The sequence below is a fragment of the Thalassophryne amazonica genome, chromosome 1 (genome assembly GCF_902500255.1).
Source record: "Thalassophryne amazonica chromosome 1, fThaAma1.1, whole genome shotgun sequence".
NCBI classification, from domain to species: Eukaryota; Metazoa; Chordata; class Actinopteri; order Batrachoidiformes; family Batrachoididae; genus Thalassophryne; species Thalassophryne amazonica.
The window spans coordinates 123,117,307-123,141,163 of NC_047103.1; the positions used below are offsets into that span (position 1 = coordinate 123,117,307).

General features: G+C 41.3%; 1 protein-coding gene across 3 annotated transcripts in view; it reads right to left on the reverse strand.

Moving 5' to 3' along the window:
* Window positions 1–23,857, reverse strand: part of LOC117513757 (voltage-dependent L-type calcium channel subunit beta-4-like) — a 240,032-nt gene that overhangs the window by 16,775 nt on the left and 199,400 nt on the right. The window lies entirely within an intron of this gene.

A 23,857-nucleotide genomic window follows, 5' to 3' on the forward strand; every position in this document is an offset into this window, starting at 1 on the left:
TGTCTATTCTTGGTGCTTTTCTCATATACAATCAGTCACATATTGTGACATTAACACAATTTTTTATAATTTTGCATCTGTACACCACTTCAATGCAGTTGAAATAATAATAATAAAAAAACTCAAGGTGTGCTTGTACTAGTGTAGATTGCTAGCTTTAACTCAAAGGGTCCAACAAAATATGACATTAATAACTAATAACCAATTCCAGCCATTTTCACACACAGTTCCTCCATTTTTAGAGACCACAAGTAACTAGTATACTAAATATAGAATTATTGTTCATATACAATAAATTGTTCACTTTTACAGCAAGTTTTCTTTCGACAAGTCATTAAATATGTCTTGAACTCCATTTACATTTCTCATTAGGAAATACCATGTATGGTAGTATGGTACTATGAGGTAAATCTGTCTGGAGAAGGTAGTGGGCAAAACCGATTTCAAAACCACAAGAAGGATAAAGGGTATAAAGCTTCATGGTGGAGTAACAGTCAAAGATTTTCTCAAAAGAAGATGTGAAATTTGTGAATTTGCTAAATGATACATGGGAGAATGGAGGACAGATGTACAGAAATCCTTCTCTATGCCACTCCACTATGAAGCCATACGAGGTCTGTCCATAAAGTATAGGTCCTTTTTATTTTTTTCAAAACCTATATGGATTTCATTCATATGTTTTTACGTCAGACATGCTTGAACCCTCGTGCGCATGCGTGAGTTTTTCCACGCCTGTCGGGGACGTCATTCGCCTGTGAGCACTCCTTGTGGGAGGAGTCGTCCAGCCCCTCGTCGGAATTCCTTTGTCTGAGAAGTTGCTGAGAGACTGGCGCTTTGTTTGATCAAACTTTTTTCTAAACCTGTGAGACACATCAAAGTGGACACGGTTCGAAAAATTAAGCTGGTTTTCAGTGAAAATTTTAACGGCTGATGAGAGATTTTGAGGTGATACTGTCGCTTTAAGGACTTCCCACAGTGCGAGACATCGCGCAGCGCTCTCAGGTGCCGTCGTCAGCCTGTTTCAAGCTGAAAACCTCCACATTTCAGGCTCTATTGATCCAGGACGTCGTGAGAGAACAGAGAAGTTTCAGAAGAAGTCGGTTTCAGCATTTTATCCGGATATTCCACTGTTAAAGGAGATTTTTTTAATGAAAGACGTGCAGACAGGTCCGCGCGTCGGGACGCAGCCGACGCGGTGCGGCGGCACAGGAAAAACACCTCCGTGTTGATAACCATTTGTAAAATCCAGGCGGCTTTTGATGGCTTTCAGTGGAGTGAGTATATGAGAAATTGTTTAACAGCTGGACATGTTCCAACTTGTCCTTAAGGCTTCCAACAGAGGTGTTTTTCCTGTGGCGGAGCGCCGCGGCGCCTGCGAGCCGACGCTGCAATCCGCCCGCACGTCTTTCATTAAAAAAATCTCCTTTAACAGTGGAATATCCGGATAAAATGCTGAAACCGGTTTCTTCTGAAACTTCTCTGTTCTCTCACGACGTCCTGGATCAATAGAGCCTGAAATGTGGAGGTTTTCAGCTTGAAACAGGCTGACGACGGCGCCTGAGAGCGTTGCGCGATGTCTCGCACCGTGGGAAGTCCTTAAAGCGACAGTATCACCTCAAAATCTCTCATCAGCTGTTAAATTTTTTACCGGAAAACCAGCTTAATTTTTCGAACCGTGTCCACTTCGATGTGTCTCACAGTTTAGAAACAAATTTTGATCAAACAAAGCTCCAGTCTCTCAGCAACTTCTCAGACAAAGGAAATTCCGACGAGGGGCTGGACGACTCCTCCCACAAGGAGTGCTCACAGGTGAATGACGTCACCGACAGGCGTGGAAAACTCACGCATGCGCACGAGGGTTCAAGCATGTCTGACGTAAAAACATATGAATGAAATCCATATAGTTTTTGAAAAAAATAAAAAGGACCTATACTTTATGGACAGCCCGCGTATAACTGGTGGTGCAATAGACATGGCACAGTTTCTCCAATAACAGCAACAGAAGCCCAACTTTCACGGCATCTTGGTGGCATCCCTCTCTGTCTTGCATGATTAATGTGATTTGAATTAAAGCTAAAAGTCTACACGACATGCGTATCTTGATGATGTCTTTTTAACTCTAGAGGTGAATTACGAAAAGCACGCATGGTCATGACTCTCAACAAACTTCAAACAAATAAGTAAGTTCATTCAGCTTGTCCCTTTTTGCACTCGCCACAGCAGATTCAAGATGGATCTGCTTGTTGATTTGGCACAACTTTTACATAGGATGTCCTTCCTGTCACAATCCTACATTATATGGAAACACAGCAATTACACAATGGTGGAGAAAAGTCTAAATGAATGTTTTTAATTCAACACTTAAACAAGTAGATGTAAACAGATGCAATAAAATAAACAATAAAACCTATGTTGAATATGATTAAAGCAGGAAATTCAGCAACAAGTATAATCCGTATAATAATGCTAATGTAATGTGCAGCTGATTTACATGCTGTGAAACTACATAAAATAAATGTGTAAATGATCTGCAGTATGTGTTGAGGAAATTTCTTCCACACTTCAACATCAGCAGCACATTATGGTTATGGGTTATGGGTTTCAATATACACAGCCAACCATGAATATCTCACAATGAAACATGAAACATGTAACTGCACAAACCTGAGTGGTCTGATATTAATTAGTTTGAATGTGTGTTATAACCTCTATAACCTCCATTACAACATTTCTGGCAAAACTGTTTCATGAATTCTCTGTGCCCATGGTCTTAAAATGAGCAGTAATGTTACACTGTTATCATGAGGAGGCAAGAAGCAAAACACGTCATAGACTAACAAATACATGGCCTTAATCAGAGCACAGTTTTTCTATTGAGACAGACTCACCTTACATAGGTGGGTTCATGACGTGTGTGCACCATATCAAATGCAGCACTGAGATCTAACAGCACCAGAACCATAGTGGTGTCCGAATCCATTGTAAGCAGATCATTCACCACTTTAGTGAGAGCCATCTCTGTGGAATGATATATTCTAAAAGCAGACTGCAGTGGCTGAAAGAGATTATTCTCAGTAAGATAGTCCACGAGCTGCTGTTACACCACTTTTTTCCAGAATTTTAGAGCAAAATGATAGATCTGATATCGGCCGATAGTTTTTCAATACACTAGGGTCAAGATTAGGTTTGTTAAGTAATGGTTTAATCACTGCAGATTTAGGAACATATCCAGAAGTTAAAGAAAAATGTATAATTTCCAGCACAGTCAGCCCAAGAGTGGGCCACAGGTCCTTAAACAGTTTTGTTGGTATAGGTCCAAATTAACAGGTTGTGCGTTTTGTTGACGTTACGAGCTTTGTCAGCATGCCTAGATACTATCAAATTCTGTAAATCTAGGTAATACCTCAGTGATGGCACCCACCTCAATAGCAGGGTGTAGTGGCTGGGTTAAGGCATGCCGGGATATGTTTAACCTAATGTCTTCTATTTTCTTCTCAAAATAATCCAGGAAATCTTGTGCTGTAAAAGGAGAACAAACTATAGGTGGTTGTCCATGAATAAGTGTTGCCACTGTGTCGAACAAGAACTTTGAGTTATGCTTGCTTTTGTTGATCATATAAGAGTAATAGGTCCGCGTAATGGGGGAGCGCGGTTTTAACACAGATGACGCAATCATGTCAAGTATAGTTTTGAGCACTGAGTTTAAACTATCCACAAGACTGTCTACCAATTGGGTATTTGCCAGATGTGAAGCTAAGACATCGGGCAGTCTAGCTTCGAGTTCAGTCATAGTTGAGGAGTTGATGCATCGCCGTAGTGATATACGAGGTCTGTGAGAAAACTATCCGACCTTTTTATTTTTTTCGGATTAAGGATTTCGGATTAAGGAGTGTTAAAACTGGATTAAAACGGCCCACGGCGGCGGAGGGCGCACCGCGCCCCGAGCTGCCATCGACAGGCTGGAACGAGCAGATCACTTCCAAATTTAAGGCTCTGTTGATGCAGGACGTCGTGTGACTAGCAGAGAAGTTTCAGAAGAGGTCGGGATCAGCACTTTATCAGCACATTCCACTGTTAAAGGAGATTTTGTAATGAAAGACGTGCGGACAGATTCGCGCGTCGCGATGCAGCCGCTCATGGCACGGGACAAACAACACCTCTGTGTTGGAAGTCTCACAGGACAAGTTGGAACATGCCCAGCTGCTAAACAATTTCTCGGATACTCACTCGACTGAAAAGCCACCAAAAGCCATCTGAATCTTACGAATGGTTTCCAACACGGAGGTGTTTTTTTGTTGAGCGCCTCGGCACGGAGCGAAATCCTCTGCACGTCTTTCATTACAAAATCTCCTGTAACAGTGGAATGTGCCGCAAAAGTGCTATGTCCAGCTCTCTTGCCATGTCTGTGGTAGTCACATGATGTCCCGGATCAACACAGCCTTCAGTTTAGAAATGATCTGGTCGTTCCAGCCTGTCGATGGCCGCTCGGTGCACCGCGCACCCTCCGCCGCTGTGGGCCATTTTTAATCCAGTTTTAACACTCCTTAATCCGTGTGACGCTGACAGAATCTTCACCAAAATCCATCTGAATCTTTCGAATGGTTTCCAACTGGCTGTCTCTAACAGTTTCTGAGCAAAGCGGCAGCCTCTCAGCCATTTCCCTGACAATAAAAATTTGACAAGGGGGGTGGACCAGTGCTCACTCAAAGCCTGCCCACAGGCGAATGACACAACTGACAGGCGTGAAAAAACTCACGCATGTTCATGAAGGTTCAAGCTTGTCTGATGCAAGAGCACATGATTCAAATCCATATAGTTTTTGAAAAAAAGGACGGATAGTTTTCTCACAGACCTCGTATAAGGTTGCGGCTTTTTTTTTGTTTTGTTTTTTGAAGATGGCGCTGTTGATGCTGCTGCCTGTTACTTCAGCTCTGCCCCCTCTTTTCCTACTTTTGCTATTTTTAATACTTTTTAATAGTGCTTTATTGTTTTTATTTGCAGTGGGTGGTACCCTGTGCAAGTGTGCACATGGGAAACCCACTTTTGTAAGTCTTGTGATTAGTTTTGTGCTTCTTTTGGCACTTTTTGAGGCAGCACGAGGAAATCCCTTTGTCTCCAGCTCCAGACGTCCCATTGTTTACACCCGGGATCAGCTGCTTGGACTAAGATACTCCATGTACAGTGGGCCGGGTCCCCACTATGCTGAGCACCTGGACATACCTGCAGACATACGAAGGAGATGGAGAGGCTGCAGGGTTGGCCGGACGAAGTGGAGAAGGACTTATATTCTGTCTGTGGTCATGGGGAATGTAAGGTCTCTCCGCAACAAGACAGAGGAGCTAGCAGCGCTAACCCGTTTCCAGAGGCTGTATATAGGCTGCAGTCTCATGTGCTTCACGGAGATGTGGTTGGATGAACATGTACTGGACTCTGTTATTAACATGGACGGCTTCACACTTATCCGTGCAGACAGGACATTGGCGGAGAGCGGGAAGAAAAAGGAGGGGGGCTCGCCGCTTATGTCAGTGAGAGATGGTGCAACGCAGCTCACGTTCATATATCAGGCCCGGATCCAGACGAGTTTGGACCGATGCAGTTGCATCGGTCAGATTTTTTTACGCATCGTTCGTCATCGGGAAAAAAAAATCTTGCATAATCCCGAATAGTGCTGAACGTGTCCCCGCGGTGAACACAGCTTTTGATTTGATCCCACATTGCACCACGCAGGTATGGAAAATTCAAACCGGATCAAACAAACATAGCGTCAGTCCAGTTGAGGCGATGATCATGGCATCCAGGAAAAAAGTTGTGCAAGGAAAATTGGGCGCTTATTTCAGCAAGAAACAGTGAGTGGTTTATAAATAGTTTCCAGATAATAGTGTGTTTGAAAGGCATTCTATGATGACTGAAATTACATTTTCGGTGGTTTTCCGACTCGCATACATGTCAACCTATACGGATTGTCCGTAGATTATACAGATTTTTCAGACTTTCAGAGTCATACGGATGTATAAATAAAGTCGGATATTCAGGGTTTGGTCTGCAGCAGCTCTGTAATCAACCGTTTCTGCAGTGCGACTCCACTTTGATGCGTGAACCAATGATCGATCCACTAAGCTCGGTGGTTCTTTGATTCGCTGCTCTTCAGAAACGGCAAGTCCACTTCTTAAGCCCTCTCGAAGCCATTACAATATCGTGAGTCACTTTTGTGTGGATTAAAGTCACTAACTGGGACTCTTGTCTTGTTGCAGTCAAGAAACGAGAATCTTCCTCTGTTCCGTTGGCACAGCTTCAAACGCTGCACGGCTCTCTGCTGAGACCGAGTCCAGTCGGAATTAATAACTTCAAAATGAACTGCCGCTTTAAATAAAGTGACGCCTCTCTCCAAACACTGTAATACAGACAATAAACTACAATCGACTAAAACTTTTTTCTTCCCAAAATGAGACGTGCTGTATTTCTTTACAAATTCCTGACATGCAGCACAGCTGCAAGAGCTCAGCTCAGATATGGAAAGACATTCATACCAATAATGCCTGAAAGGAAATGCTTTTGACAAAAACTACAGATTTGTTTATTCCTATTTATGTCCAGAGATCAAGGATCCACCATGTAGAGTTTATTATGTCCAAAGTTTAAGGATCCAGTGACCAATTCCATATTTATTTTCTTTAAGACTCAATAAAATGTTGTTCAGTTTCAATTTAATCGGCTTATAAAGCGCCAAATCACAACAAAATCCATCTCAAGGCGCCTCACGTAGAACAGTTCAACATAAAAAAAATTAAATAAATAAATAAAAATTAAAAAATTCAAATACATAATTATAAACCAAAGTAAAAGAATAAAACAGATAAAAAAATAAGAACTATTAATAAGAAAGAGAATAAAAATAGGCTTTAAGTCTTGACTTAAAAATGTCCACGGACTGTCACGGTCGCAGGAAGACTTTCCACAGAGCGGGTGCACGATAAGAAAAAGCCGAATAACAGAATGAACATTACTGAATAACAAGACGAGTACGATTTTTATTTTATCATTGGGCAAAAATGCATCTGTCAGATTCTCACTCTGGATCCAGCCCTGTATATAATTGTAAAACCTAACATGAGACTGAATTTAAGACTGAGTTTATTTTTTTTAATGTTATTTTTATGTTCATGTACATCAAATACTGCCGGCACGTGCCAAATGTGCAATGGGGCAGCTGGACTGCACCCCCAGTGTGAGTCGATAGGGGTGCAATGACTTGCCCAAACTGAGTCAGAGTGACCCAAACTGTCTGTGGTTATGACTCCTGTATGTTACGCACGTATGTCATGGTGGTGTTTGTGTCATACTGGAAAAGCGGACATGGAGTCCAATCCCAAAATGGCACATGAAAAGCAGATCACACTCACCTCTCCGGCAGGACAGCGGGACACTCCGCTGCCCTGTGGGGCTGTGATGTCAGATCGCACCGCTATCCTGTGGAGCTTGTAAAGTCCAATCGCGCCACTGCCCTGTGGGGCTCGTAATGTCAGATCGCACCGCTGTCCTGTGGAGCTCCTAATATCCAATCGCATATCTGCCCGGTACATAATGTCCAATCACACCGCTGCACTGTGGGGCTGTGATGTCAGATCTCATCACTGCTGCGGGGGGGGGGGGGCGCGCTCCTAAACTCTGATCTCACAGTGCAGAGAGTCCTTTATGTGTGGGAAGAAAATGTTCATTCTGAGGGGACAGTGTCCTGCTGACGGACAGTGCGAGCGTGAGAGGGTGAGCGCATGACAGCTTTAAAACATATCACACATATTGTGGGCTGTTGGACAACAGCGATTGTACACATGTGGGGTGTCAATACGTTACATATCATGGCCTGCTTGCACTGGCAATGACAGCTGCACACAGAGGTGATCTGATGACCGTGATGAACTGATCCCTCGTCTTCACATGCATCACAGTGATATGGACTTCAGGGGGACCTGCATTACATGATTACAGTCCATATGTTGGCTGTCTTTCAAAATCCAGTATAGAGACATGGCAGGTCTTGGAGGAAGGGCAGATGACAGCATTGCTCTCCCTCTCCTCTCCCCGTGTTTGCCTTCCAGACTTTCGGACTTCGAGTGGTAATCGGACTGCACTCATACGGTATTTGAATTGCGTTCTTCATATTCTTACTGCAGTCTAACTGTCAGGATTCGGCACATTCAGGGTTCTGGTCAGGGCACCTGCCCGTGATGTCACAGATATGATGGGCACAATATTTCACATTATTTATGTTGCTCATGGGAAGGAATGGAAATGTATCTGTACTGTAAGGTCTATTATGGATATAACAGCCCATTCAGATCTGCAGCGGCATGCGCTGTGCGACACATTGACCTACAGTGGCATACGCGACTTTCGGTTTGATTTCACACTGGTCACATCCACTGCACATGAGGTATGCATCCTATATACATGTTATTACATATCAACATTTCCTTTGCCCTCCCTGGCCGGGGTCCAGTGGAGGTGGACATACATGGCACAAGCAGGACATGCTGGCAGGCTTTGCCATGACCGATCCCTCTCAGAGTTCCCTCAACCAGGATGAGATCGTGTCAAATGCTGCTATGATGTTGTCAGAATATGTAGATTGTAATCAGATGGTTTTCTCTATCACACCCACCTGTCATTCCTCTCTTGTCTTGTCTGGCCACACCCCTTCCAGAACATTCCCCACACCTGCTTCTCATCACGCCTTGATTACTCCCTCTGTATTTAAACCATCACGGTCTCTCTGTCTCCTGCCAGTTTGTTGAAATCTTTTCACATCCTTGTGTCCTTGGTCACAGTCTTGTTTGACTTGTTTTTGACCTTGCTTGTTTGCTTTGATCTCCGCCACTCTGTGAACCTGACCCCTGCTTTTTTTGAACCCCGTATCTGCCTCTCATCTACCGTCGTCCTGCTGAATGCCTGTGCACCGTACCTTTGCCTGTTTTTTGATAAAGCCTTTTATTACCTCTACTCCTCTGTCTGTGAGCCTGCATCGTGTGTCCTACAACCTTCTATGCCATGCCACACCCAGCATTCTAGGTACAACCCCAATTCCAGTGAAGTTAGGACATTGTGTATAATGTAAGTAAAAACAGAATACAATGATTTGCAAATCCTCTTCAACCTATATTCAATTGAATAGACCACAAACACAAGATATTTAATGTTGAAACTGATAAATTTTATTGTTTTTGTGCAAATATTTGCTCATTTTGAAATGGATGCCTGCAACATATTTCAAAAAAGCTGGGACTGTGGTATGTTTACCACTGTGTTACATCACCTTTCCTTCTAACAACACTCAATAAGCGTTTGGGAACTGAGGACACTAATTGTTGAAGCTTTGTAAGTGGAATTATGGGGTCTCCGTTGTCGTATTTTGCACTTCATAGGGTCCACACATTTTCAACGGGCGACAGGTCTGGACTGCAGGCAGGCCAGTCTTGTACCCGCACTTTTTTGCTACGAAGCCACGCTGTTGTAACACGTGCAGAATGTGGCTTGGCATTGTCTTGCTGAAATAAGCACGGACGTCCCTGAAAAAGACGTTGCTTGGATGGCAGCATGTGTTGCTCCAAAACCTGGATGTACCTTTCAGCATTGATGGTGCCATCACAGATGTGTAAGTTGCCCATACCATGGGCACTAACACACCCCCATACCATCACAGATGCTGGCTTTTGAACTTTGTGCTGGTAACAATCTGGATGGTCTTTTTCCTCTTTTGTCCGGTGGACACAACGTCCATGTTTTCCAAAAACAATTTGAAATGTGGACTCATCAGACCACAGCACACTTTTCCACTTTGCGTCTGTCCGTTTCAAATGAGCTTGGGCCCAGAGAAGGCGGTGGCATTTCTGAATGTTGTTGATGTACGGCTTTCACTTTGCATGGTAGAGTTTTAACTTGCACTACTAGATGTAGTGACGAACTGTGTTAACTGACAATGGTTTTATGAAGTGTTCCTGAGCTCACGCGGTAAGAATCTTTACACAATGATTTTGGTTTTTAATGCAGTGCCGCCTGAGGGATCGAAGGTCACCGGCATTCAATGTTGGTTTCGGCCTTCCCGCTTACGTTTAGAAGTTCTCCAGATTCTCGAATCTTCTGATTATATTATGGACTGTAGATGATAGAATCCCTATATTCCTTGCAATTGAACATTGAGAAACATTGTTCTTAAACTGTTGGACCATTTTTTCATGCAGTTGTTCACAAAGGGGTGATCCTCGCCCCATCTTTGCTTGTGAACGGCTGAGCCTTTGGGGATGCTCCTTTTCTACCCAATCATGACACTCACAATTAGTGGTCCTCAGTTCCCAAATGCTTACTGAGGTGTTGATAGAAGGAAAGGTCATGTAACACAGTGGTAAACATATCGCTGTCCCAGCTTTTTTGAAACAATAGACTAAACATGCGTAATCCCAACTTTTTTGAAATGTGTTGCAGGCATCCATTTCAAAATGAGCAAATATTTGCACAAAAACAAAGTTTATCAGTTTGAACATTAATTGTCTTTGTGGTGTATTCAATTGAATATAGGGTGAAGAGGATTTGGAAATCATTGTATTCTGTTTTTATTTACATTTCACAACAACTTCCCAATTCATTGGAATTGGGGCTGTATTCCTACTGTGCTCTAACTACATTTGAACTGCATTTGGAGGCTTACACACAGGTTGTGCAAGAATCATTCGAGGTGGGTTCCGCTCACATTCTAAGTATTTGACTGGCATTCTTACGCAGCTGTCGGAATATCTGTCCCTCCTGAATGTGTCTCAGATTTTGGCTTCTTTTCCCATTATGGCTGATTCTGCTTGATTCCTGCTCATTCCTATTAATGACCCCGGTCACACATAGCAAAATGTGCAGGAATCACACAGAATAAGCCGGAATGGGAAAAAAAACCCAAACCTCGAGGCGCAGTTGGGAGGGAAAGGCAGATGGACAGCCTTGTACAACCGCCAGACAACCATGTGGAATGTGGATGGATCCAGTCCAGACTGTGTCCACACCCGCACAACCACAGCCCAAACCATTGTCGGACAACAGTAAGGAGATACAGACTGCTCTCAGACTGCACCAGAAACATAAATAACGGTGCTCACACTGGCAGACAGATGTGTCCTAGTGCTTTCACTCACTCACTCACCCACTCATACACTGATTCGCTCATATACTTTGAACCCTTGCGCACACTGACCTGAGCAGGACATAGCAGCAGCAGGTTGGACATGCGTCTGCCTCACATGACAGACTGTCAGCATTGTGCCCACAGACACAGCACAGCAATGGTGATGAGATGAGCACATGGAGTACACAGAGAGCCTGTGTCATCAGCTAACGGAGTGCACTGGACAGCAGCTCCGTGCTGAAGACTTGTATCACCAGCACGCAGCATACACAGGAAAGCGCTTGCATGGATCATGTCTTATGCCATGGTGGATGAACCACTTGTGGGCTGGTGTTGTTGGCACACAGCGCAGGTGGAGCGAGAGCAGTTTTCCTGGCCGCTGTCCACCCTGAGCTGTGAAACACATGTGAGGAGGTGTTCACATGTATATTCATGGTGTCATGGAATGGCGAAGTAGTAGTTCAACGTTTTAGTTCCTACAGAGTTAGATGGTGATCATAGAATAATATGTATATTACAGCGGTGACATCCATTCAGCTCCGAGCCTCTGACACGTGCAATGGGTGGCAGCAGTGCGGCGCACCTGCCCGTGATGTCACAGATATGATGGGCACAATATTTCACATTATTTATGTTGCTCATGGGAAGGAATGGAAATGTATCTGTACTGTAAGGTCTATTATGGATATTACAGCCCATTCAGATCTGCGGCGGCATGCGTTGTGCGACACATTGACCTACAGTGGCCTACGGGGCTTTCGGTTTGATTATACACTGGTCACATCCACTGCACATGAGGTATGCATGCTATATACGTTATTACATATCAACATTTCCTTTGCCCTCCCTGGCCGGGGTCCAGTGGAGGTGGACATACGTGGCACAAGCAGGCCATGCTGCAGGCTTTGCCATGGACCGATCCCTCTCAGAGTTCCCTCAACCAGGATGAGATCGTTTCAAATGTTTGCTATGATGTCGTCAGAATATGCAGATTGTGACTCAGATGGTGCACACCGCCATCAGATGGGTTGTCCCATCTCGACGGCAGCAAGAATGTTTTAAAACATGTGCTACACTCTCGGGACAGCCAAGAAAATGGGGACCCAACCTACACTCAAAAAACTGATGCATTGGATGAATTCAGTTCAAGTTAAGCAGATTTCCATCCAGTTATGAGTTACATTACATATGCATAAACATAACAGGCCTCATAAAATATGATGTTTTGAAATAAAAGTAACTATGCAACAGTTTGTACAAGTACAGCCAAAATAATTGTTGATTATTCAGTGTTAGTTGATTGTCAGAAAATGATCAGAAACAGGTTCTTTCTGTACAATTTGCACCATTTATAAAAGCTAAAATTATTGTAAACATACAATGCCAACTTTTCATAAATAACTAGTGAGTAGTTTGCTTTGGCTGATTTTGAAATGTTTCTAGTTGCTGTTTTTTTTTTTTTTCTAAAAGAACATCAAAGTTGTAAATTATGGTAATGATCAACAATCCTAAAACTTTCTTCACCATGGCTTTTTTCAACATATCAGTTCTTATGTACTTGGTGTTTTTATGGTAATCAGATATATACCTAAGCAAGGCCAGGTGAAGTTAGAGATTCTTTTAAACGCAGTAGTCATTATGTCAGAATTACTCTGACTCTTGTATTGGAACTGACTTATTACAAAATATTTTACCCTGAAGAATACCATTTTATTTCTTGTTGTATCTGGTGTATTCCAGGTTTGGGGTATTAGCGTTTTATGTAATATAATGCTTAATTACGTTGTATAATACTATTTAAGATTATGCATATGGCATGACAAATAAAATTTTATTTCAATATGTGCAACATAGTGTTTCAATCAAATGTACCACAATTTTGGCATAAATTCCAAATAACTTGAAGATCAAGAACAAAGTAGCATGTTTCCAATTTGGAGTATGGAATGAACTTTAATTTTTAACAGTAATCATGATAAATTGGTCATGAGACTAGCAGGTATTAATGTGCAAAATATGCTTCTTGGGGAATTTAGCAAACATTTTTTTTGTTTTTTGTATTTGAGCAGTCTATGTTGTTTTCCATTCGGACTGCTCCGGTTCTGTTCCGGGTCACCACAGCGGACACGCCAGATCCGCATTGGTAACTGTCACAAGTTTTACGCCGGATGCCCCTTCTGATGGCAAGTCCAGTTTTTACATGGACGAACACAACAGTCGCTGGTGTTCCAAATAGGTCTCCATACAAGTACTAACCAGATCCAGCTCTGCTTAGCTTCCGAGATCTGACGGGATCAGGCTGACACAGAGCAGGCCAGCTGCGTCTTGAGCAGTCTATAAAAATTCTTAATTATTTTTCACTTATCCTTATATAATACTGACATGTTTTGTTTTGTGTTGGGGGGTGGGCTGGATGTTTGGTGTTCTTTTCTTTTCTTTGCTCTTCAGGTGGCTATGAGAACTGATTTGTCTGTGGAGAAGGTGCTGGCTGAAGAGTCCTCACCCTCATCAACATCATGTGTAGCACCTGTGACTGGGTGCTCACATGCAACCTTAAAGACTTTCAGCTGAAGCAGATAATTGGATGGCGTTCTGCATTTTAAGTCATGTGTGATTCACGCAGAACTGCCGGGAACTCGACCTTGTGATGTCCGTTTGTGAGACGCTGAGGACCGCGCCTGGGTTTGACACATCGAGCCTGTGAAGCAAGGAAGGGTGAGGACACATGCCTGTCAGCACACATTAAAGGTAATTAAGTGTTCGACTAAATTGTTGATAGTAACCTTGGTGTTTTGTTACGCAGTATACTGGAATTGTGATGAGAATTGTGCAGTTTGCTTCTCACTGCTGTGGCGTGCGGTAAGTGATCCTCCACTTGTTGTGAGAAGCTGCTCATTTGCATAAAGTTAAAAAATACAGACCTGAATGTGTTGCTGATAGCGTGTGTCTTTTGAAAGATATTGTTGTAACTGCTGACTTACCTCACCTCTTCTTTGTTTCACAGAGAGTCAGTTTGTCGTGTCCACCTGGGGGGTGTTTGTCTGGTGGTACTGGGTCCAGGAGCGCCGGGCTTCTATCCTTTTGGGCGCTTAAGAGCGCGCCAACAGTCACTCCACCAGAAGGACGTTCTTTTAGTTTTGTACACATTATTATGCACAGGTGAAAAATAAATTGTTTCTGTTGTTGGAAACGCTTTCTGGTTATTTTTAGCGCTGGGTTCTGTCTGACGCAGGTCCGCTCTCAACCCGCGTCGACACATAACAGGTTTGGCCTCATTTTGATTGAAATACACTCTCTAAAATATTGCTGACCACAACAATGGGCAAACCACAGTGTGCAAATAAAGCTTGATTTACACAAAACTAAAAAATACCCTGAAATTAAAAATAGACATAATTTAGAACTACATGATATTACTCAATGCCAGGTTTATGTGTTTGCTGTTATGGATAACTGTAGTGAGATTTATTGCTGTCCAAACCATCCTGTAGCAACACAACCCATGAGGGGAAAGATTTTCAACCTGCAACTTTGAAAATACTCTGATCAACAAAAAAAATTTTTTTTTCTTTGCATGGACTTCGAGAACTGATTTAGGGTAATTTTGGGGTGCTGAATCTGAATCTGAGTTCATATTTCCTCTATCATGTCACGTTTTTTGCAATCTGCAAAAAACACACCCAAACACCCCGGGGTGTCCGGGGTGATTAGTGGCATCATGATTGATGGATTAATCATGATGCCACTAATCACACACAAAAGCAGCTACAAAAGCATAGTTTTTAAACCAGGTTGACAAAATGTAAACAAGAGCCGTAATATTGTTTATGACACCGAAGAGGTGTGCAAGACTGCAGTTTTTGCTTCAATGCTTGATACGAGAAATATGTTTTCATATCTCAAAAACATGATGTGACTGGCAAAAACTAACACCGGATTCGTATTCAGCACCCCCAAATCACCCCAAATCCATTGAAAAACTCCATGGAAAAAAAACATGTTGACCAGTGTTATTCAAAGTTTTACACTCAAAATGGGTAATGGGTAAATATGTCAGTGACTTCCACAATTCAACTGATAGGTTTGTAGGTAATATCATAAGAATCCAAAGCTACCACTGGTCTCTGTCACTGTTCAAAAATGTACAGACCTCATCTATATATATAAAATAGCCTGTATGTATGTATGTATGTGGCACGATTTGTGTCCGGGGTGAACTTCCGCAGCGATTAAGCGATCGACACCAAACTTGGTATAGTGACTGGGGGCACCAAGAAGGGCATCTTTGGGGCCTGTGTGTTGAAAGCACACGTGCGTGAAGACACACACACACACACACACACACACACACACACACACACACACACACACACACACACACACACACACACACACACACACACACACACACACACACACACAAGATTAAAGCATCACACACTAGATTACACACACATTAAAGTAATTTATGGTTACTGGCCAACCAATGATTTAATTCTTGGTTGCCCAGTAACCATAAAAGAGAAATAGATAAAAAGAATAGATTAAAGCATTAGCTCAGTAACCATAACAAATTAAAGCGAAAGAATTCTAGCAATAATCAAATCAAATCAATTTTATTTATATAGCGCCAAATCACAACAAACAGTTGCCCCAAGGCGCTTTATATTGTAAGGCAAAGCCATACAGTAATTACGGAAAAACCCCAACGGTCAAAACGAACCCCTGTGAGCAAGCACTTGGTGACAGTGGGAAGGAAAACTCCCTTCTAACAGGAAGAAACCTCCAGCAGAACCAGGCTCAGGGAGGGGCAGTCTTCTGCTGGGGCTGGTTGGGGCTGAGGGAGAGAACCAGGAAAAAGACATGCTGTGGAGGGGAGCAGAGATCAATCACTAATGATTAAATGCAGAGTGGTGCATACAGAGCAAAAAGAGAAAGAAACACTCAGTGCATCATGGGAACCCCCCAGCAGTCTAAGTCTATAGCAGCATAACAAGGGATGGTTCAGGGTCACCTGATCCAGCCCTAACTATAAGCTTTAGCAAAAAGGAAAGTTTTAAGCCTAATCTTAAAAGTCCAGAGGGTGTCTGTCTCCCTGATCCGAATTAGGAGCTGGTTCCAGAGGAAAGGAGCCTGAAAGCTGAAGGCTCTGCCTCCCATTCTACTCTTACAAACCCTAGGAACTACAAGTAAGCCTGCAGTCTGAGAGCGAAGCGCTCTATTGGGGTGATATGGTACTATGAGGTCCCTAAGATAAGATGGGACCTGATTATTCAAAACCTTATAAGTAAGAAGAAGAATTTTAAATTCTATTCTAGAATTAACAGGAAGCCAATGAAGAGAAGCCAATATGGGTGAAATATACTCTCTCCTTCTAGTCCTTGTCAGTACTCTAGCTGCAGCATTTTGAAATAACTAAAGGCTTTTCAGGGAACTTTTAGGACAACCTGATAATAATGAATTACAATAGTCCAGCCTAGAGGAAATAAATGCATGAATTAGTTTTTCAGCATCACTCTGAGACAAGACCTTTCTAATTTTAGAGATATTGCGCAAATGCAAAAAAGCAGTCCTACATATTTGTTTAATATGCGCATTGAATGACATATCCTGATCAAAAATGACTCCAAGATTTCTCACAGTATTACTAGAGGTCAGGGTAATGCCATCCAGAGTAAGGATCTGGTTAGACACCATGTTTCTAAGATTTGTGGGGCCAAGTACAATAACTTCAGTTTTATCTGAGTTTAAAAGCAGGAAATTAGAGGTCATCCATGTCTTTATGTCTGTAAGACAATCCTGCAGTTTAGCTAATTGGTGTGCGTCCTCTGGCTTCATGGATAGATAAAGCTGGGTATCATCTGCATAACAATGAAAATTTAAGCAATGCTGTCTAATAATACTGCCTAAGGGAAGCATGTATAAAGTGAATAAAATTGGTCCTAGCACAGAACCTTGTGGAACTCCATAATTAACCTTAGTCTGCGAAGAAGATTCCCCATTTACATGAACAAATTGTAATCTATTAGATAAATATGATTCAAACCACCGCAGCGCAGTGCCTTTAATACCTACGGCATGCTCTAATCTCTGTAATAAAATTTTATGGTCAACAGTATCAAAAGCAGCACTGAGGTCTAACAGAACAAGCACAGAGATGAGTCCACTGTCTGAGGCCATAAGAAGATCATTTGTAACCTTCACTAATGCTGTTTCTGTACTATGATGAATTCTAAACCCTGACTGAAACTCTTCAAATAGACCATTCCTCTGCAGATGATCAGTTAGCTGTTTTACAACTACCCTTTCAAGAATTTTTGAGAGAAAAGGAAGGTTGGAGAGTGGCCTATAATTAGCTAAGATAGCTGGGTCAAGTGATGGCTTTTTAAGTAATGGTTTAATTACTGCCACCTTAAAAGCCTGTGGTACATAGCCAACTAATAAAGATAGATTGATCATATTTAAGATCGAAGCATTAATTAATGGTAGGGCTTCCTTGAGCAGCCTGGTAGGAATGGGGTCTAAAAGACATGTTGATAGTTTGGAGGAAGTAACTAATGAAAATAACTCAGACAGAACAATCGGAGAGAAAGAGTCTAACCAAATACCGGCATCACTGAAAGCAGCCAAAGAGAACGATATGCCTTTGGGATGGTTATGAGTAATTTTTTCTCTAATAGTTAAAATTTTATTAGCAAAGAAAGTCATGAAGTCATTACTAGTTAAAGTTAAAGGAATACTCGGCTCAATAGAGCTCTGACTCTTTGATAATGATAATGAATAAAAGTTGAATTATGTAATAGATCTATAGATTATTTCTAGCAATAATGATTAAAGCTGAATTCTGTAATAGATAATAGTTAAAGAGAATAGATTAAAGCATTAAATTATTTTGTTGTCAGTAACCATAAAGAATTAAAGTGAAAGTTCTTAGGTACAGAAGTGACATCAAATAATAAAGGCAAAGAAGTGACTTCAAATCATTAAAGTACAGAAGTGACACACACAGTTGACCTTATATAAATATACTTGCTTCACAGCGACTACACCTGCTATTGTATATATTTCCACAGCTGTTAGTTTAATCATACCACATATATGCTCAGTACTTTCAAAATACAGCATATTATTACATTCACAGAATTTAAAAAATGTGTGTATCTGGCATTATTTCTGCATTTACATGTATTTCCATGTTATTTTGGTCAGTTATTTTAGAGTAGTGTTTTTCCACCAAGATGGTGCCAAAAACAGGAAGGCATTTACATGTGAAAATGGAAATTTAATCACATAAATACTGTCAGGCTGTGTAAAGAATAAATGAAAATATATGCTATTTTACTCATAATTAGCTTTGCATGCTAACAATGCTAAAAGTTACCAAACTGAATAAAAGGTTTTGTGTTAATTATTTTCAAAAAGTCACAAATGTTTAAAAGTATGTATACCACGCAGGTTTAAATGAACTCATTATTGCATTGAATGAATGAAGGTGAATAGAGTGGTATAACTTGTGCTATAATATGTTTAAGGGTTTTATCATGATGTCAAATGAATGAAAATGTGTATGCCTATGCTTTGATAGGTGTTCAACTGATTTATGATGGTTTGGAAATGATACAATATTATACCGTTTGATTAATGATTGAAATATGTGCTTATGAATGAATGAATATTCATATGAGGTCTGTCAAAAACCTGATGAATTTGAGTCACGTGTGCTTGCATGAGCAAAACCTTGAACCTTTGTGCGCATCCGTGAATTTTTTCACGGCTGTCGATTGCGTCATTTGCTTGCAAGCAGCCTTTGTGTGAGGTGCTCTCGGCGAATTTTCATTGCAAAGAAAATGGCAGAACGACTGGAGCAGCACTACTGTATCAAATTTTGCCAGAAACTGGCGACAGCCAGGGTGGAAACCATTCGGAAGATTCAGACGGCTTTCGGTGGCTTTTCAGTCATGTGACTATCCGAGAAATTGTGGAAGAGGTGGGCATCATTTTTCGGAGTCCAGCATGTCCTGTGAGACTTCAACACGGAGGTGCTTTAGCTCCGCCGTTAGCAGCTTCGGCATGAATTTCGCTGCCACTCTTTTTATGGCCAAATCCTCTGTCACAGTGGAATGTGCCGAAAAAGTGCTGATGTCCACCTGTTCCGCAATTTCTCGGATAGTCACACGACGGTTCCGCATCACCACAGCATTCACTTTGGAAATGATGGGGTCATTTCAGCATGTTGATGGCGACCGGAGCGTGGCTCGCTCTCCACCATTGTGCGGATGTCTTTAAACCGGTTGTACCGCTCCTTAATCAGTGTGATGCCCAAAGGATCGTCACCGAAAGCCATCTGAATCTTCCGAATGGTTTCCACCTGGCTGTCACCCAGTTTCTGGCAAAACTGGATTCAGTAGCGCTGCTCCAGTCGTTCCGCCATTTTCTTTGCAATGAAAATCCCCCAAGAGCACTACACACGACCTCACAAAAATGCTGCTTGCCAGCAAATGATGCAATCGACAGGCGTGAAAAAATTCACGCATGTGCACAAAGGTTCAAGGTTGGCTCATGCAAGCACACGTGATTCAAATCCGTCAGGTTTTTGCAAGAAAACAGAAAGGTCGGATACTTTTCTAACAGACCTCATATGTGGTTATGAATGAATTGTATTGAACATGTTGAACTGCTGACACATTTGTTGACTCTCAAATCAGTAAAGTGTTTTGGTTTAAGGTTTTCATAAATAACATATGCTTAAGTAGGGTGTAACATGTTGGTTTTAAAACATGTCAGACATTGACCATTTTTAATAAAGTCATGACTAATGCCTGACATGATGTTTCATGATATGTTCAAAGGTCATGAGGTCAAGATGTGTACTGCAAATAATATTGTTTTTGCCTCTGTTTATACTCAAATGGTTTGTACATTTATGTTTGAACTATGCTGATCAATAATGAACAGTTGAATGACTGTATTGTTCAAAATTAATTGCTGCTTCTGCATTCTGTAAAATGTGAGTAATTTCATACTTTGACTGTGTGAAAGAACTTTGTTTCCACAGGGAAAAACAATGACTGGGTTATTTGTTATCGAGGAGGCAACCTTGAAAGTGTCTGGAGAGACACAATAACGCCACTAAACTGAACACACACTGTTCTCATACAGAGCTGAAAACAAGAAAACAGTGATTCTTCAACACTATTTTACATTATTAGTTACACTTTGCTGCGAAGGCAGAAAGTGGGGCTGTATGTGCTTGCAAACCTCTGCACCCAGGGCAATTATCAAATCAGTTTCCATCACAATGTTGGATGATTAAGGATTAACAAAGCCTGCTTTATTTCTTCTTTCTACCATGGAGTTACATGTTTATGCTCAGACCGAGGACGTGTGGGACTGGGCGCCCCACCCAGATAGATTTCTGAACTGCAAGCTTAAAAACTCTGTTTTTGAAAAGAAGAGGATTCTTTTCGCTGCACATGCTGTGGGTATCGGTTTTGTGGCATTATTAAATGCGTATGCATTCTGAACCCATTTTTGCGCAAAGATGATTTTTGATGACTGATCTGCTCTGCTGTTTTAATAAACCTGGTAGGATTAACTTGACTTCAAATTATTGTTGCCTGTGTATTCTATTTGCACTGCCCACGGACTCACGGGGGGAAACCTGAGATTTTCTATGTTTTGAGAAAAGGTTATTTTTGTGGTTTTCCCCAACAACTGCTCAAATATAACAAACCTGAAACATTTTCAAAACATACTCCAATTACCTTTGAGTAATTGAAGTTAAATTGTAACTTTATGCCATGGTACGATTTGAGATAACACACGATTCTGCAATTATTGATATAAAATATTCTTTCACATATACACATATTCTTTCAAATATTATATTGGATAAAAGTGCTAATACTCCAAACTTAGAATAAACTGGCATTGATCATTTATTTTGCTACAGTGTTACAACAAAGCATATTTAGAACTCTATTCTTGAGTAAATCTTTAACATTGAAAATTAATATTTTCACAAGAATAGCAAATGCAAATGCAAAAATGTGAAAGAGCACAATTTTTGCAGGCTGCATTGAGAGATGAGTCCCAGATTCTTGTGTTGACTGTTCTCCATGAAGAGAGTCCTCATCAAGGTCCAAACTCAGTACACCTCCAGCCCATGTCCACTGCCATCACACTTGCCATGGCACATATTATACATTACCCAAAATGTATGACAAATACACTTGAATTCTTTCAAACAATAATGTTTGATTTGGCGGGTGGGGGGCTGTGACTACAAGTGTTATTTCCTAAGGGCCCCTTCACAAATAACACGACATTGGGTGAAAGACACAGAAACCGGAAGAAAATCCAATCCATCAAAATGGGGAACCACGAAACATTCCACCTACTGTCGGGAGGGACACATGATTGGACAGGCGTGTATGATACTGTGGCAACAGTATCGTGCATGCTTGTGTTCATGCACATGAACACAGTGCAAGCATGTGGAAAGTCGCACACACAGCAGTGGAACAAAATATTTAAAAAAGCACCACAATTTATAATACTTAATTCCTGTTATAAAACGCGGACTTAGACTCCGCCTAGACGTACAACAGGAAGGAATAAAATGACGTGGATTGCTGTTCTCCCATTTGTGTTTTACATGAGTTACCTGACGCGCTTCATCTGCCGGTGGACTCCAATTATTGTGGAGAAACATCTCAAGGATGATCAGTGCCAACAGGATGCACCTGAGCTGTTGTTTTTTTTCCCATTTTCATTATAGGGTATTATATGTAGAATTTTGAGGTGAAAAATAAATTTCATCCATTTTGGGATAAGGCTGTAACAGCAAAATGTGGAAAAAGTAAAGCGGCATGAATACTTTCTGAACTGACCGTATGCTTAAGACTGTATGGGTACCTTTTCAGGTACAACCCCAATTCCAATGAAGTTGGGACGTTGTATAAAAATGTAAATAAGAACAGAATACAATGATTTGCAAAGCCTCTTCAACCTATATTCAAATGAATACACCACAAAGACAAGATATTTAATGTTTAAACTGATACACGTTTTGTTTTTGTGCAAATATTTGCTCATTTTAAAATGGATACCTGCAACACATTTCAAAAAAGTTGGGATGGGGGAACAAAAATCTGGAAAAGTTAATGAATGCTCAAACAACACCTTACTGGAATCAGGTGAGTGCTATGATTGGGTATAAAAGCAGCATCCCCAAAAGTCTCAGCCATTCACAAGCAAAGATGAGGCGAGGATCATCACTTTGTGAACAACTCTGTGAAAAAAATGTCCAACAGTTTAAGAACAATGTTTCTCAACGTTCAATTGCAAGGAATTTCGGGATTCCATCATCTACAGTCCATAATATAATCAGAAGATTCAGAGAATCTGGAGAACTTTCTACACATAAGCGGCAAAGCCGAAAACCAACACTGAATGCCCGTGACCTTCGATCCCTCAGGTGGCACTGCATTAAAAACTGACATCATTGTGTAAAGGATCTTACTGTGTGGGCTCAGGAACACTTCAGAAAACCATTGTCAGTTAACAGTTCATCGCTACATCTACAAGTGCAAGTTAAAACTCTACCATGCAAAGCGAAAGCCATACATCAACAACATCCAGAAACACCGCCGCCTTCTCTGGGCCCGAGCTCATTTGAAATGGACAGACAGTGCAAAGTTCAAAAGGCAGCATCTTTGATGGTATGGGGATGTGTAAGTTGCCCATGGCATGGGCAACTTACACATCTGTGATGGCACCATCAATGCTGAAAGGTACATCCAGGTTTTGGAGCAACACATGCTTTTTCTTTTTCAGGGACGTCTGTGCTTATTTCAGCAAGACGATGCCAAGCCACATTCTTCACATGTTGGAACAGTGTGGCTTCATAGCAAAAGAGTGCGGGTACAAGACTGGCTTGCCTGCAGTCCAGACCTGTCGCCCATTGAAAATGTGTGGCGCATTATGAAGTGCAAAATACGACAACGGAGACCCCGGACTGTAGACCAACTGAAGTCGTACATCAAGCAAGAATGGGAAAGAATTCCACCTACAAAGCTTCAACAATTAGTGTACTCAGTTCCTAAACGCTTATTGAGTGTTGTTAGAAGGAAAGATGATGTAACAGTGGTAAACATACCACTGTCCCAGCTTTTTTGAAACGTTCAAAATGAGCAAATATTTGCACAAAAACAATAAAGTTTATCAGTTTGAACATTAAATATCTTGTCTTTGTGATGTATTCAATTGAATATAGGTTGAAGAGGATTTGCAAATCACTGTATTCTGTTTTTATTTGCATTTTACACAACGTCCCAACTTCATTGGAACTGGGGTTGTACAATGAATTGATGCTGAAAAATGTGACTTATTTTGCCTTGTCCAATTCGACACTACACAATCAACATGTTCTACAGTTCAATAGCCAACCAAAAGTTTATTGTTTTAAGCTAATGTTTAATACTGGAATAACTGACATTTGGGACAGAAAACTGTATACTTAAGGTTGAATAATCAATTAAATTCATATTGCTGTGGCATTAGTCTCTTATTTCAAAAATTACAACATGGACAATTTCAAAATGGTTTCATGGTACATACTAAATACAAGTAAGGATGGTGGCCACTCATTATTTTATTGATTACTGCAAGGTTATTACATGTGTTTTAAACTAC